At 40.1% G+C, this 13,768-nt stretch overlaps 1 long non-coding RNA gene across 1 annotated transcript; it reads left to right on the forward strand.

The window, feature by feature from the left end:
- The first annotated feature begins 9,803 nt into the window (after positions 1–9,803).
- On the forward strand, positions 9,804–13,649 carry LOC138813560 (uncharacterized). The gene is made up of 3 exons (XR_011367847.1): positions 9,804–9,865; positions 12,383–12,443; positions 13,563–13,649. It is a non-coding gene; the product is annotated as an uncharacterized lncRNA (long non-coding RNA).
- The last annotated feature ends 119 nt before the right edge of the window (positions 13,650–13,768 follow it).

Here is a 13,768-nt window from a genome sequence, read left to right on the forward strand (position 1 = left end):
ACCAGAAAACCGGAAGTAGAGCTGTAGCTCAAGTGGTAGAGCGCTTACCTTGAGCTGAAGAGCTGAGGGACCGTGCCCAGGCCCAGAGTTCAAGCCCCATGACTGACCAAAAAAAAAAAAAGAACAATAATCCTCAGATCTCAGCATCCTGAAGAGCTAGGATTTGGGGCATGAGTGATCAGCATCTGGTATAATAAAGATTACTATATGAGATGTATGACTGTGAAATATTTTCTTCCATTTGGAAAGCTGTATTTATTTTGTCTTTCTTGATGCTGTTTTTGAGGTACAAATTTTGTTTTTGTTTTGTTTTCTTTTTCGTTATGGGACTTAAACTCTGGGCCTTGGTGCTGTCCCTCAGTTCTTCAGCTCAAGGCTAGCACTCTCTACCACTTAAGCCACAGTGCCACTTCCAGTTTCCTGAGTGGTTAATTGGAGATAAGAGTCTCATAGACTTTCCTGCCTGTGCTGACTTTGAACCGCAATCCTCAGATCTCAGCCTCCTGAGTAGCTAGGATTATATGCATCAGCCACTGGTGCACGGCTCAAAATGTTTTAATGATATATTATTTATTTTTGTATCCCATGACTTTGGTTTCATGTTTAAAAATTCATTGCCAAAGCAAAGATTGTAAATATCTGCTTTTCTTCTACTTTCAGGATTTTGATTGTTATAGCTGTTACAGGTAATTTTAACTAGCTTTTCCATGTGGTATGAGGTAGAGAGCCAATCGCCTATAAATACCTAATTGTCCTGTAGCCATTTGTGGAAAAGATGTTTAGGTTCTTCCACTGAATGATTTTGCTACAGTGATTTTGTTGAAAACCAACTGGCCAACATGTGAAGTTTTATTTCTGAACTTTCAAGTCTCTTCCATTAGTCTCTGTGTCTAGCCTTACACCAGTTTTAGGTGGACTTGACTATTGTAGCTTTACAGATATGGGCATTTTTGTTGTTTTTTCTGAGGATGGATCTTACTCATGATACTCTTGGCCCACACTTCTAGCCCTATCATGTTTTAAAATGAGAAAGTATGACTCTTCCAACATATGTGTATATATATATACTACACATATATGTATAAATATATATATATTTGGTCCTATGCATTTTCATATGAATTTTAAGACTACCTTGTTAGTTTCTACAATAAATGTAATTCATATTTTATAGGTATTTGTTGAAACTATAAATTGAATAGGCAGCAAACCATCCAAATCAAAATACTAAAACTATAAACATAGGTATGTAGAATATGTAATGTGCATATTGCTGAACTTGGAGCAGTGATCTCATTACAGATTGACCCCACAGGATACTAAATATGACTATCAGCTCCAAAAACGTCCTGTTTTCTCTTTCAGTAAGAACATTTAACATACAGCTTTTAAGACCAAGCCTGGTTGAACACACCTGTAATCTCAGCCATTTGGGAAGCAGAGATCCTTGTAGTCCAAGGCTGACTGTGGGCAAAAAGCCAGATCCTCTCTAAAAAACAAACTAAACCAAACAAGGTCGAGGGTATGACTTAAGTGGAAGGGGCCATGTTCAGTAAGTATGAGATCTTAGTTCAAGACCCAGCACCATCAATAAAACCTAAGTGCCTTGCCAGGTGCTTGTAGCTCAATCCTACAATCCTAGCTACTCAGGAGGCTGAGATTTGAGGATCAAAATTCAAAGCCCAGAAGTGAGGCTCAAGTGATAGAGCACCAGCCTTGAATGAAAAAGGGAAGCACCCAGACCCTGAGTTCAAGCATCAGTACTGGCACACAAAAATAACTATTCAATACAATACTGCTAATTATGGATACACGGTTGGAAAGCTGATCTTGGTCATGTTACTTAACTGAAATTTCATACTTTAATTAAAGAGCAATTTTCTTCATTTCCTTTTCCCCAATCCCTGAGAACCACTATTCCACTCTCTGATTCTATGTATTCAGCTATTTTAGATACTTTATGTAGTTTCTAACTTTAGAATCTTTAAATGTTACATGATAGATCCTTTTGTATACTTTAAATATGATATGATTCAGTGTTTTAGGTACTTCAAAATATTGAATCGTGCAGTTTTTATCACTTGGTGATTGGCTTATTTTATTTAACATAATGTCCTCTAGTTTCATCCATCCTGTTATAAGTGTTAAGATTTGTTGGGACTGAGTAATATTTGTGTATACACCACAAACATTCTTTATTCCATCATCTGCCAGTGAACGATTGCTTCAAACCAAGGCCTTTCCAAGGCTAAGCCAATGCTCCACCCTGAGCTATAGCCTCATCTTAGCATTGGAATTCTGACAGAAATGATATTGCATCTGTAGATCACTTTGGAAAGTCTTCCAACTCATGAATTTACAAATATTGTTCTATTTATTTGTGTCTTTAAAAAATGGGAGCACAGGAAGTGGCACTGTGGTTCAAGTGGTAGAGCACTAGCCTTGAGCTGAAGAGCTACGGGACAGCCCAGGCCCAGCGTTCAAGCCTCATGACTGACAACAACAACAAGAAAAAAACATTTTGGACTGGGAATGTGGCTTAGTGGTAGAATGCTTTTCTAGCATGCATGAAGCCCTGGATTCAGTTCCTTAATACCATATACACAGAAAAGCCTGGAAGTGGTGCCGTGGCTCAAGTGGTAGAACACCAGCCTTGAGCAAAAGCAGCTCTGGAACAGTTTCCAGGCCCTGAATTCAAGCCTCAGGACTGGCAAAAAATAAATAAATAAATAAAATAATGGAAGCACAAATCATCAGATTTATCCTTCCTTGTTAAAATACATTAATAAGTATTCTTTTGGATGATTTTGTAAACAGACTTGTTTGTAAAAATTGTTTACAAGAAGTTCAGTATTTCTGAACTTCTTTGAAGGATTATTCATTGCTAATGTACAGAAATATCTACATACTGCCAGGCTCCAGTGGCTCACGCCTGTAATCCTAGCTCCCATCCAGGAGCATGAAATGTTCCTTCATTTCCTTAAGTCTGCTTCAATTTATTTTGCGGGGCAGGCAGGTGTTAAAGTTTTCACAATAGAGCTTTCACATCTTTGGTTAATTCCTAAGTTTTTTGTTTGTTTGTTTTGGGGCTATTACAAATGGAGCTGCTTTTCTGATTTCAGTATCACTGTTCTCATTGTTGGCATACAGGAGAGGTACTGATTTTTGTGGGTTGAGTTTATAACCTGCTTCTTTGCCAAAGCTTTGAATCAACTCAAGTACCTTGGGTGAGGAATTTAATGTCTTTTAAATACAGGACCATATGGAAAGAAAATCGGAATCACCACAGACCTCTGCATACAAATCCTCAACAAAAGAGTCTGGGATGGTATAATCCAAGCCATGCAAATCAGCAACTGCCAATGCAAACTGGCATACCCAGAGAAGCTATCATTCATAGTTGATGGTGAAACCAAAACCTTCCATGACAAACAAAAATTTAAAGATAGGTGTAGCATTGACTTGCCTGCCTGGGATAGCTTTGAACAATAATCCTCAAATCTCAGTTTCCTGAATTCCTAGGATTACAAGCATGAGCCACCAGCACCTGGCCACTTCTGTGTCTTCTTTTAGATCTACAACATTCACTCTTTTTTTTAACTGTATTTTTTGTTGTTTTATTTTTGGATACTGGAATTTGAACCCAAGACATTGCACTTCCCCCCTGAGCTGCATAATGTTCCGCTGAGGAACATAAAGCTTTGTGTTCTTTCTCTGGCCTTAATGGCAATGCAACTCTAACAACTTTGAGATCTCATCTCACCCAAGGTAGATTGGTCAAACCTTGTGAATTTAAACAACAAATGTTGGCAGGAATGTGGGAGGAAAGGAACTCTATTGCACTGTTGATGAGAATGTAAACTGATAGTACCACTCTGGACAGCAGTCTGGAGCTTCCTCACAAAATTAAACATAGATATTCCCAAGAAACCAGTAACATCACTCCTGGGCATTTATCCTGAACATCAGAAGCCAGGATGCCATAAAGACACTTGTACACCCATGATCATTACTGCACTATTCCCAAAAGCCAAGCTATGGAAACAACCCAGATGCCCTACAATAGATGAGTGGATCCAAAAATGGTACATCTACACACTGGAATTTTACAGACATTAGGAAAAATATTTCATTTGAAAGGAAATGGATGGACCAGGAACAAATAATGTTAAGTGAGGTAACCCAACCTCAGAGAGACAAACCATGTTTTCTCTAATATGACAAAGCTAGAACTAAAATGCACCATTACATAATAATTCATACAGCTTTCTAAGCATACACACATAGTGAAAACAATGGAGGATACTCTTAGCACAATGCCTATGTGTATCTGATCATCAAGAATAATATTCATAGATATGAATTCCAGGAAAAGAAAAGAGTATTTTTTTCTTTTCTGCCGTTTCTCTTCTCTTTTTCTTCTATATATTCATTTATATGTCTTTGGGAGTGTAAGGGAAGGCACAGAAATGGAGAGACAATGGCTGAACAAATGCAGCAATGGTATTCACAGGACATTAGGTTGAAAATGAACTATAAATAATGTGGGTAGGGAAGGAAAAATTGGGAAGTGAAGCCCGGCACTGTAATGCTAGCTACTCAAGAGGCTGAGATCTGAGGAATGTGGTTCAAAGCCAGCCTGGGCAGGAAAGTCTGTGAGGCTCTTATCTCCAATAAACCACCAGAAAACTGGAAGTGGCACTGTGGCTCAAGTGGTAGAGTGCTCGCCTTGAGCTGAAGAGCACAGGGACAGTGGCTAGGCCCTGAGTTCAAGCCCCACGACCAAAAAAGTAAAAAAAAAAACAACTGGGTAATGACAGAGGGGTGACATTGTCCACAAAGAAATGTACCCTTTACCTGACTTATGTCAGTGTAACTCCACTGTATATCATCTTTATAATAATAGCTTTAAAATAACAGGCAAAACAGTGGTAAGTTGGTGCTCTGAGAATGTTCAAATCTACAAACTAAGCATGTAAGAGTTCATTTTTCTAACAGCTATTTGGAAGTTTGAAGCTGATATTCATAGAAGGCTTAAACAAGCTCAATTAGTTCCATCATATCCAAATATCTTTTTACAAACTCAAACCAAAAATCCCTGGTTCTTTAAAACTCTCTCTCTCTCTCTCTCTCTCTCTCTCTCTCTCTCTCTCTCTCTCTCTCTCTCTCTCTCTCTCTCTCTCTCTCTCTCTCTTGTTTTATTTGACTTTTCCTCCTTGCCTCCCAGTTTCCCCTCTCTATCCCCCTCAGTTCTAACACCATCTGGTTGGCCTCAGGCCCACTTTTGTGGCTTGCTCTCACAAAGGCAGGCATAAAGAGGGACTTTATGCCTGGCTTCTTAGTTCCTCCACTGTGACAGCCCTGCTGAGTCCTTTAATTGTCACAAGGAAATAGCAGGACACAGCAGACTGCTGCTCAGCATGTCTCTGTACCCCAGAAACTCAGGCCACTGTGCATGAGGGTTATAACCTGGCAGGCCAGTGGCACATACCACCTGCTCCACCCAGACCCACTCTTGGGTAATAATAATAAAGGAGGTGGCAGCAGCATCAGGCTGGAAGGATGGGAAGGGCAGCTGGGGACTTGCAGCCAGTGGAACTGCAATCTGACATATAAGGGATTCCCAGCCTCAGGGGCCAGATCCCTACAACAAACAGAGCAGATCCTTAGTGGCCCTGGCCTATCTCCCTTTCCTGCGTGGACAGCTATCTCCCTCCTTTTGGCCTCCTCTTGGCCTTTTGTGTGTTTAGAGGCCCATGTTTCCCAACTCTCAATCTGCTTCAGTGTTGACTCCCACAGTCTAGGCTATATGAGGATTGATGGTGACTGGATGTATTATGGAGTGTCCCCAAAAGAGTCCCCTGAGGACACTAAAAATGGAGACAAGGGCCAGGTCTAGCTGCCATGCCAGCACACACCTTTTCTTTTACCTTTATTATTACTATACTGGTGGTGTACACAGGAATTAGTTACATGAGTTGGGTAAGGAATACATTTCCCTAAGTACAATGTCACCCCTTCCCTCACTTCCTCCCAATTGCTCCCTCCCATTTCCATGCATGGGGTGTATAGTTCACTTTTATCAGTATCCAGTGAGTTCCACTGGTGGACTTTTTCATGCTTTTTCCCACAGGTTGTGTGTCTTCCCCATACCCTCTGAAAAATAGACACAAGGATAAACCATATGCAAATATAAGAAACCAAAAGCATTATCAAAAGGACAAGGGAAGACATCACTTATTACCATATCTCAGATTTCATTTCTGTATATTTGTGTGTGTGTGTTGTGTATATACACACATATATAAAATTCTATACAGAGAGGCACATAGGCATCACACTTTTGTTTTTCTCCTCTTAAGCATATCCTGTTTTGGTCTTGCTGTGTGGGTCTAGACTCCTGTATAATTTAACATTGCCCAGTGTATTTTAGATCTAACATCTGCATATCAGAAGAAATATGGGTAGTTTGTCTCTTGGAACTTGGCTTGTCTCACTTGACATGATTTATTCTAGGTCTGTCCATTTCCCTGGAAATGAAATACTACAGTTTTTTTTGGGGGGGGGGAGGGTCCAGTCATGGGGCCTCAACTCTGGGGCTCGGCACTGTCCCTCAGCTCTTCAGCTCAAAGCAAGTGCTCTACCACTTGAGCCACAGCACCACTTCCAGCTTTTTTTTCTGATTATGTGGTGCTAAGGAATCCAACCCAGGGCCTCATGCATGCAAGGCAAGCGCTCTACCACTGAGTCACCTTCCCAGCCCCAAATACACTTTCTAATGGCTGTGTAATGCTGGTATTCTGATCTCCATTCTGTCCTGGATATCTGAGTGTTCCCATAATACACTGATATGGGCTTGCTAATGCAATTATGCATAAAATGGATTGGTCATCAGGGGTCATGGTAAACAAGGACATTTAACAGGATGACATATGCAGTAGGGCCAACCTGTACCACTAATGATGCTTGATCTTCCAGACCCTGTCTGGGAGCCCAACTTAACCAGGTGACTGGACTATCCCAGAAACTCCTGAGCAGGAGCCAGGGATACAATATCCTGTCCCCAAACTGCCTGGAAGGCCAAGAGACATATTGTCCTATTGTCTTGTCCTCCTGGAGCTCAGTGAGAGCCTCTCCTGACAGCTAGCCCAAATAGTCTTTTCTCTTCACAGTGTGAAGACTCGAGCCCCAAGCAGCAGTACTCCCTGGACCCTACGCTGAAAATGAACTATATAAATTGTGGCTGGGAGTGAGAGGGAAAAACTGAGAGGGGGCGGGGAAAGGTGTGACATTGGCACAAAAGACCTGCACTCTTCATCTGAAATATGATCCTTCTGTATATCACTTTCATAATAACAATATGAATATTTTTTAATCCTGCCCATTTGGGCACTGTTGACTCATGCCTCTAATCTTTCTTACTCTGGAAGTTGAGTTCTGAGGATTACCTTTTCCAGCCAGAGCAGGAAGGTCCACAAGACATTTATCAACAACCATCAGAAAGTCAGACACGGAGCTGTGGATTGAACTGATAACACAAATAAAAGATAATAATCCAACCCAAAGCAGTGGTTATCTTGAGTACTCTGTAGAAAATGAACTGTACAATATGATGGAAAAACTGGAAGCAAGAGAAGGCTTTACATCATGCAAAAAAATAGTACTCTTTACCTGCTTATGTAACTGTACCCCCTTCTGTACATCACATGAAAGAATACAGGCCAAACTGGATACTGGTGGCTTATGTCTGTAATCCTAGCTACATAGGGAAATTTGAGGAACTCAGTTTGAATCCAGTCTTGGAAGAAAAGTCCATAAGACTGTTTTCTTTCCAATTCATCACTAAAAAATTTTTTAAAAAAGAGTGGCTGTGGCTGAAGTGATAAACTGGAGTGAAATAACTGAGAGCACACTGGCCCTTAGTTCAGACCCCAGTAATAGCAATAAAAATAAAGGAATTCAACCCTAACTCCATGGAGTTTCTGCTTTGTCCCCATCAAGCCATTATTCTCCAGTGTACTGCACACAGCCTGGCATCTTGCAGCAATTATGACACCCAGGCCAAGTAAGGTACAGACTAATCTCCAGCAAGGCCCTCTCCCAACATGCTCTGACAGTTGCCATCCGTGACGATAGAACTAAAGGCTGAAGAGTAGAAGATTAAAAGGCCCATGGAAGGATTCTCCAGCTGGTTACCTTTTGGTGAAGCACTCCTCCTGCCCCTCTGTCTTCCCTAAAGCCTTTACTACAGGTTGTCCCTTATGAGCCTCCATGACAGACTCCACACACCAGGTGTGAGAGGCTAGAGGCACAGCAGCAAGCTGGGTGACATGTGAGCCTGGATGGTAAAGGACAATGGTGTGTGCTCACTTCTCTGAGGTCCTGGAGAGGTTGCACCACGCTAGGATATCTGCCATGTGTCACTCTTCGCTTTTGGAGCCTTTTGCTTTCAGAGGACAGGCTTGAGTATGAAAGCTAAGGGACAGCACAAGGTCCTGTGTTCAAGTCCTAGAGTCAGCATTGTTTCTGGATGAAGGGCACTGAGTGGCTTAACCTTAACTTTCAGGGGATGAAACACATGGCCTGCTGCAGGGGGGTCTCAGGGACCTTGTGTAAGCACACTTGGGAGGACTTAGGCTGTTAGACCCTCCAAGCCTGGCCCTGTATGGTCTAGTGGAGGCAGCCAACATCCTGATAAATAAGCCATTGTGGTCACTATGTTTGAACAGCAGCAACTGTGGTTGGCAAGGAAGCAATTATATTCTGGCAAAAAAAGTGGTGCAGCCTTTGGTTTCACGAAGTACATTCCCACCCTTATCACCAATTAAAACAAGAAAAGCAGAAGTGGAGCTGTGGCTCAAAGTGTTACAGTGCTAGCCTTGAGTGAAAGAGCTTAGGGAGAGTGTCCTAGCTCTGAGTTCAAGTTTCACCAAAAAATGAGAAAAGAATAAAAAGAATCCAGCTGAAAGCTGTGGTATGGTGCTGCCTTAGAATTTAGTTCAGAGTAAGTACCAGAGACCATGCTCCCGTGTCCTTCTCTGACCATCTATGGATGGACTTCCTTCTGGATCACAAGCCCTTGGCCGCCCCATAAGACCCCAAATCCATACTGAGTGAGGAGTTCTCTGGGGACAGATCTGCAATTCAATATTTGAGTCCACCACTCTTAGAGTCACCAGCACCAGAGCAGTGATATCTTATGCAAAGGAGAGGCTGTGTATGAGGTCTTGCCTCCTGAGCAAACTCATATCAACTGGGGTCAGTGAGACACATGGTGTATGAAGGATGGAGAAGCTCCCCAGCCATCCCTCATCCAGCTTCCAGGCTGGTATCTCCAGACAGGCTGCTAAAATTTTCCCACTTCCATCTGGACATCTCAGGAACCCCAATCCCTAGCTGAGGACCTTGGCAGATGCCTGTGCCTAAACCAACAGCTACCTACATTCTCCCAAAGCTCAGGGAACAGAAAATCACTGAGATTTGTTCCTGGATTGCTTTATCATTGCAGAAAAAGAGGAGTCTATGCCTAGAACCCTTCTCATCATCTCAGGACCCCTAGTAGTCATGATCACTGTGAGGACACACATGAAACAGCTTACCCTCTTGAAGAAGGAAAATCACAAGTCCGAAGGCATCCAGGACAACACTAATAGTGAAATTCTGTGTCAAAGAACAAAACAATCCAGGAACAAGAACCTCTACCTATAATTCTAGAATTGTAACTACTCAGTAGAACAACAAATGTTTTCCTACATTGCTTACATTTGAAGGGTATTGCTCCAGTGTGTTCTTCATGTCTTTGCAGAAAACAGAGAAGAGTAAAGGCTTTCCCACATTGCTGACATGCTTAAAGTTTCTTTGCCTTGTGAGTATTTTCATGTGTTCGAAGGTTAGAGGATGAAGTGATTACACCCATAGGGTTTCTCTCCAGTGTGAGTTCTTCAATGATTTATTTTTGTCGGTCATGGGGGGGCTGAACTCTGGGCCTGGACACTGTCCTTCAGCTGTTCAGTTCTAGGCTGGTGCTCTACCACTTGAGCCACAGCACTGCTTGTGGCTTTTTCTGCTTATGTGGTGCTGAGGAATCGAACCCAGGACTTCATGCATTCAAGGCAAGCACTCTACCACTGAGCCACCTTCCCAGCCCCTCTTTCATGATTTTTAAGGTGAGTAGTCAAGTGGAAGGTTTTCCCACATTGCTTACATCCATAAGATTTCTCTCCAGAGAGAATTCTTTCATGTCTTTGAAGACTACAGTAAAAATGAAATGCTTTCCCACATTGCTTACATCCATAGGGTTTCTTGCCAGGTGAATTCTTTTGTGCTCTTCAATAGCATTGGGATGAGGGAAAGATTTTCTACAATGCATATATTTACAGCACTGTTTAACTCCACTGTCAATTTCTTCCTGTCTGTGAAAAAAAAGGGATGTCTCAAGGAGTTTCCACATTGTTTACTTGCACATGGATTTTCCTCATTGTGCATTCTATAGCTGATTTGTTCCTGATAGAATTTCCTGCAGGCTCTCCTACTGCGTTCATGTTCATAGAGTCTCTCTAAAAATTGAGTTCTGTTAAAAAAAAAACATGCACAGTCAGAACTTTTTTTGAAAGCATTAAACCATTAGAAAGTGTCTCCTGTTCTTTATGGTATTCTCCAAATAGTCCCAATATTTGTGTATTTTAAATTTCTGAATTTTCAAATTTTGGAGTTCCACTTGTTCAAAATTTAAAACAAAAATTTTCTAAGATTAAATCATTTTCTATCTATAAGAATCTGTATCATCCACTTGGTTTCCAAATATCCCACCACGCTACAATATGTGAAAGAACAGTATGAACTCTGGTGAGCTCAATTACCTTACTTCTGCCCTTGGATTTTTATAGTTAGCATCAGCATTTTATTCATCCTGCTTCTTTTCTGAAAAAGAGAAATCATTGATTCCTTCAACACTACAGAAAAAAGAATATGAAGACTCCAACTATAAGCATGCATAATGTGAGCATATTATATTCACATTGATCTGTTCACCCAAAGTGCCACTTTTTATTTCAAATCATGCATTTTTTTTAAAATTCCGAATCACTCAAACACATGAACAGGACACTGATTAAGTGAGGGAATATTTACCTATAGAGGACAGCTTTGTCAAGGTTTCAACATCGCATCTCTGTAGAGCTTCTTTTGTGAAAGTTTTAACAAAATCCATTCTTCTAGGGTAAAATTTCAGGCCACATTCTTAAAGGTTATTCTCTCCTAAAATATCATACATACAATTATAAAAGGAAGAGTTAAAAATCACAGCAGTGGAGATGAAACACATTTTATTAAATGTTGTCCATACAGTTGATGATTTTATAATCACAAGACTAATTTTCCCCATAGTACTTCTCACACACAAATCTGTCACTCTAGTACTCCTTAAATCTGAGATAGGAAGAAAGGGCTAACTAGCAAGAATACGATGCAACAGAGACAAGAGAATGGGACTTCTAGTAAAAAATTAAATAGTCATAAGAGAAATGTGTTTTGGATTTTTTATTTTTTATTTTGTTTCCTTTTTTTAAGTTGTGGTATTATTGGTTCTATGCTTCCTGAAATATTACTGCTTTGTGAAAGTCCAGACTGTATGCAGCACCCTCCATGAACTGAGTATGTTTCTGAACCTGGGTCTCTCACTGCTTGATATTTTTTTGCATTAGTTAAGAAAGAAAGTGGATAGCTCAGAAGGGGAGAGGAAATCTGCTGCTAGAAATGTCTGAACTAAGTGCCATACTCATCTGGGTAAGATGTGGTAAAACAAACCTCTGTACATTAAAAAAAAATCAGTTAAACATCACATAGTAGACAGCCATTAAATTATAAAAATATTAATTTATGAAGAAAGACCATTTGTACAGATTGAAAAAAGATTTTCATAGAGATAGCTATATGATCAAGAGAATTAATTTTTTATTTGTGTTTTACTAGCACCACAAACTTGCTGGTGGTAACTTATTTGTCCGGTTCAAGATAACTCGTAGTTTTCTTTCCTAGGACTTGTTAAACACCAAAAGACATTTTTGAACTATACATTTGATCAGATTGTTAGCTTTTTCTGTTTTATTTATTTTGAGAATCTTTGAATAAAAAATATCTTTAAAAAAGAATGGGACTTACTCATCTACATACATGATTTGTACAGAGATTAGCAAAATAAATCAAAGGAAAGGACACATTCTGGACACATTAGATTCATCACAAGGTAAGAGCACTGACTACAATATTATATTTTAGGAAACTAGTATCTACTGAGAAAAATGTACTGTATTCCTCTGTATTATTGATAATCAAATTGTCTTGAATCAGGAAAGATAAAATTAGAACATTTTCCCTTATATAGTGGTGAATGTCTGAAATCTCAGCCTTGGAGAAGATGAAGTTGGGACCATCTGAAATTCCAGGTCAGTCTGGGTTACAAAACCTCTTCTAGACTTGTGTATTTTTGTCAGGGCTTCAACTCAGGATGTGTGCACTGTCACTTAGGCTTTTGGCTCAAGGCTAGAGCTTGACAACATGATTCATAGCTCCACCTCTGGACATTTGTAGAATTGGTGATAAGAGACACAGATTTTCCTAAGCAGTCTTGTTTTGAACTGTGAGCCTTCCATCTTAGCCTCCTGAGATAAGTCTAGCTCAGTTCCAGATTTATCTCCCAACACTCTTGTCTCAAAATATTGTCCACAAAATTGAACAATAGAAAGTACCATTCAATACAACTTGGACTGTAATGATTAATAGACCAACAAATGGAGATGTTTAATACATATAAATGAAGGGAGACAAAAGAAAGCTAAGAAGAAAAATATCTGCAGTGCAAGACAAACTAAAGGATTACCATGGTCAGTAGACTAATGAACAAACTTCTATCTGAAAAACACACAAGGAATACCTATCTAATCCAGATAACTTTGCACATAGACTAACTTCCATGGCCCTGATTCACAAAACACACAAAGGGAAATATGTGCAAAATACTTTAACACGGGGGCTGGGAAGGTGGCTCAGTGGTAGAGTTCTTGCCTTGCATGCATGAGACCTTGGGTTTGATTCCTCAGCTCCACATAAGCAGAAAAACCCAGAAGTGGTGCTGTGGCTCAAGTGGTAGGGCACTAGCCTTGAGCTGAAGAGCTGAGGGAAAGCGCCCAGGCCCAGAGTTCAGGCCCATGACCAATCAAAAAAAAAAATACTATAACACTTTCAGCTATGCACAACTGAAATAGCAAATAATACTCTACTAACTTGAGAAGCTAAAATTAACACTGTAAGCCATTGGCATCTGGCCAAATGCCATCAATTTAAAAAACATTATTATTATTATAAAGGTGATGTATACAGGGGTTACCAGGTACTGAGTGCATTTCTGTTTTGACAATACCATAACTTTCTTTCCTGCCTCCTCATTTGCCTTCCCATCCTACACACAAGTTGTTTAGTTTATTTACAACATAGTATCTAATGAGTACCACTTCTTTATTTATTCACCCTTTGTCCTTTTCTATGTTCCCCTTAACCTGCCAAAGACAGATAAATGCACAAAGAAAGAAGACAAAAAGAAAACAACAACAACAAAGAAAAATTCCATTTCCTGGAGCTCATTTCAATGAATAAAATTTTATATGATCAGATGCACAAAGGCATTGTACCTTTGTGTTTTTCTCCTAAGGAAATCCTCTTTTGATCTTGCTATTTGTGAATGTCTGGAGTCCTACAAAACTTATAACATTTT

This window comes from Dipodomys merriami, unplaced genomic scaffold (genome assembly GCF_024711535.1).
Source record: "Dipodomys merriami isolate MVZ:Mamm:240054 unplaced genomic scaffold, mDipMer1.0.p SCAF_6, whole genome shotgun sequence".
In the NCBI taxonomy this organism is placed as follows: Eukaryota; Metazoa; Chordata; class Mammalia; order Rodentia; family Heteromyidae; genus Dipodomys; species Dipodomys merriami.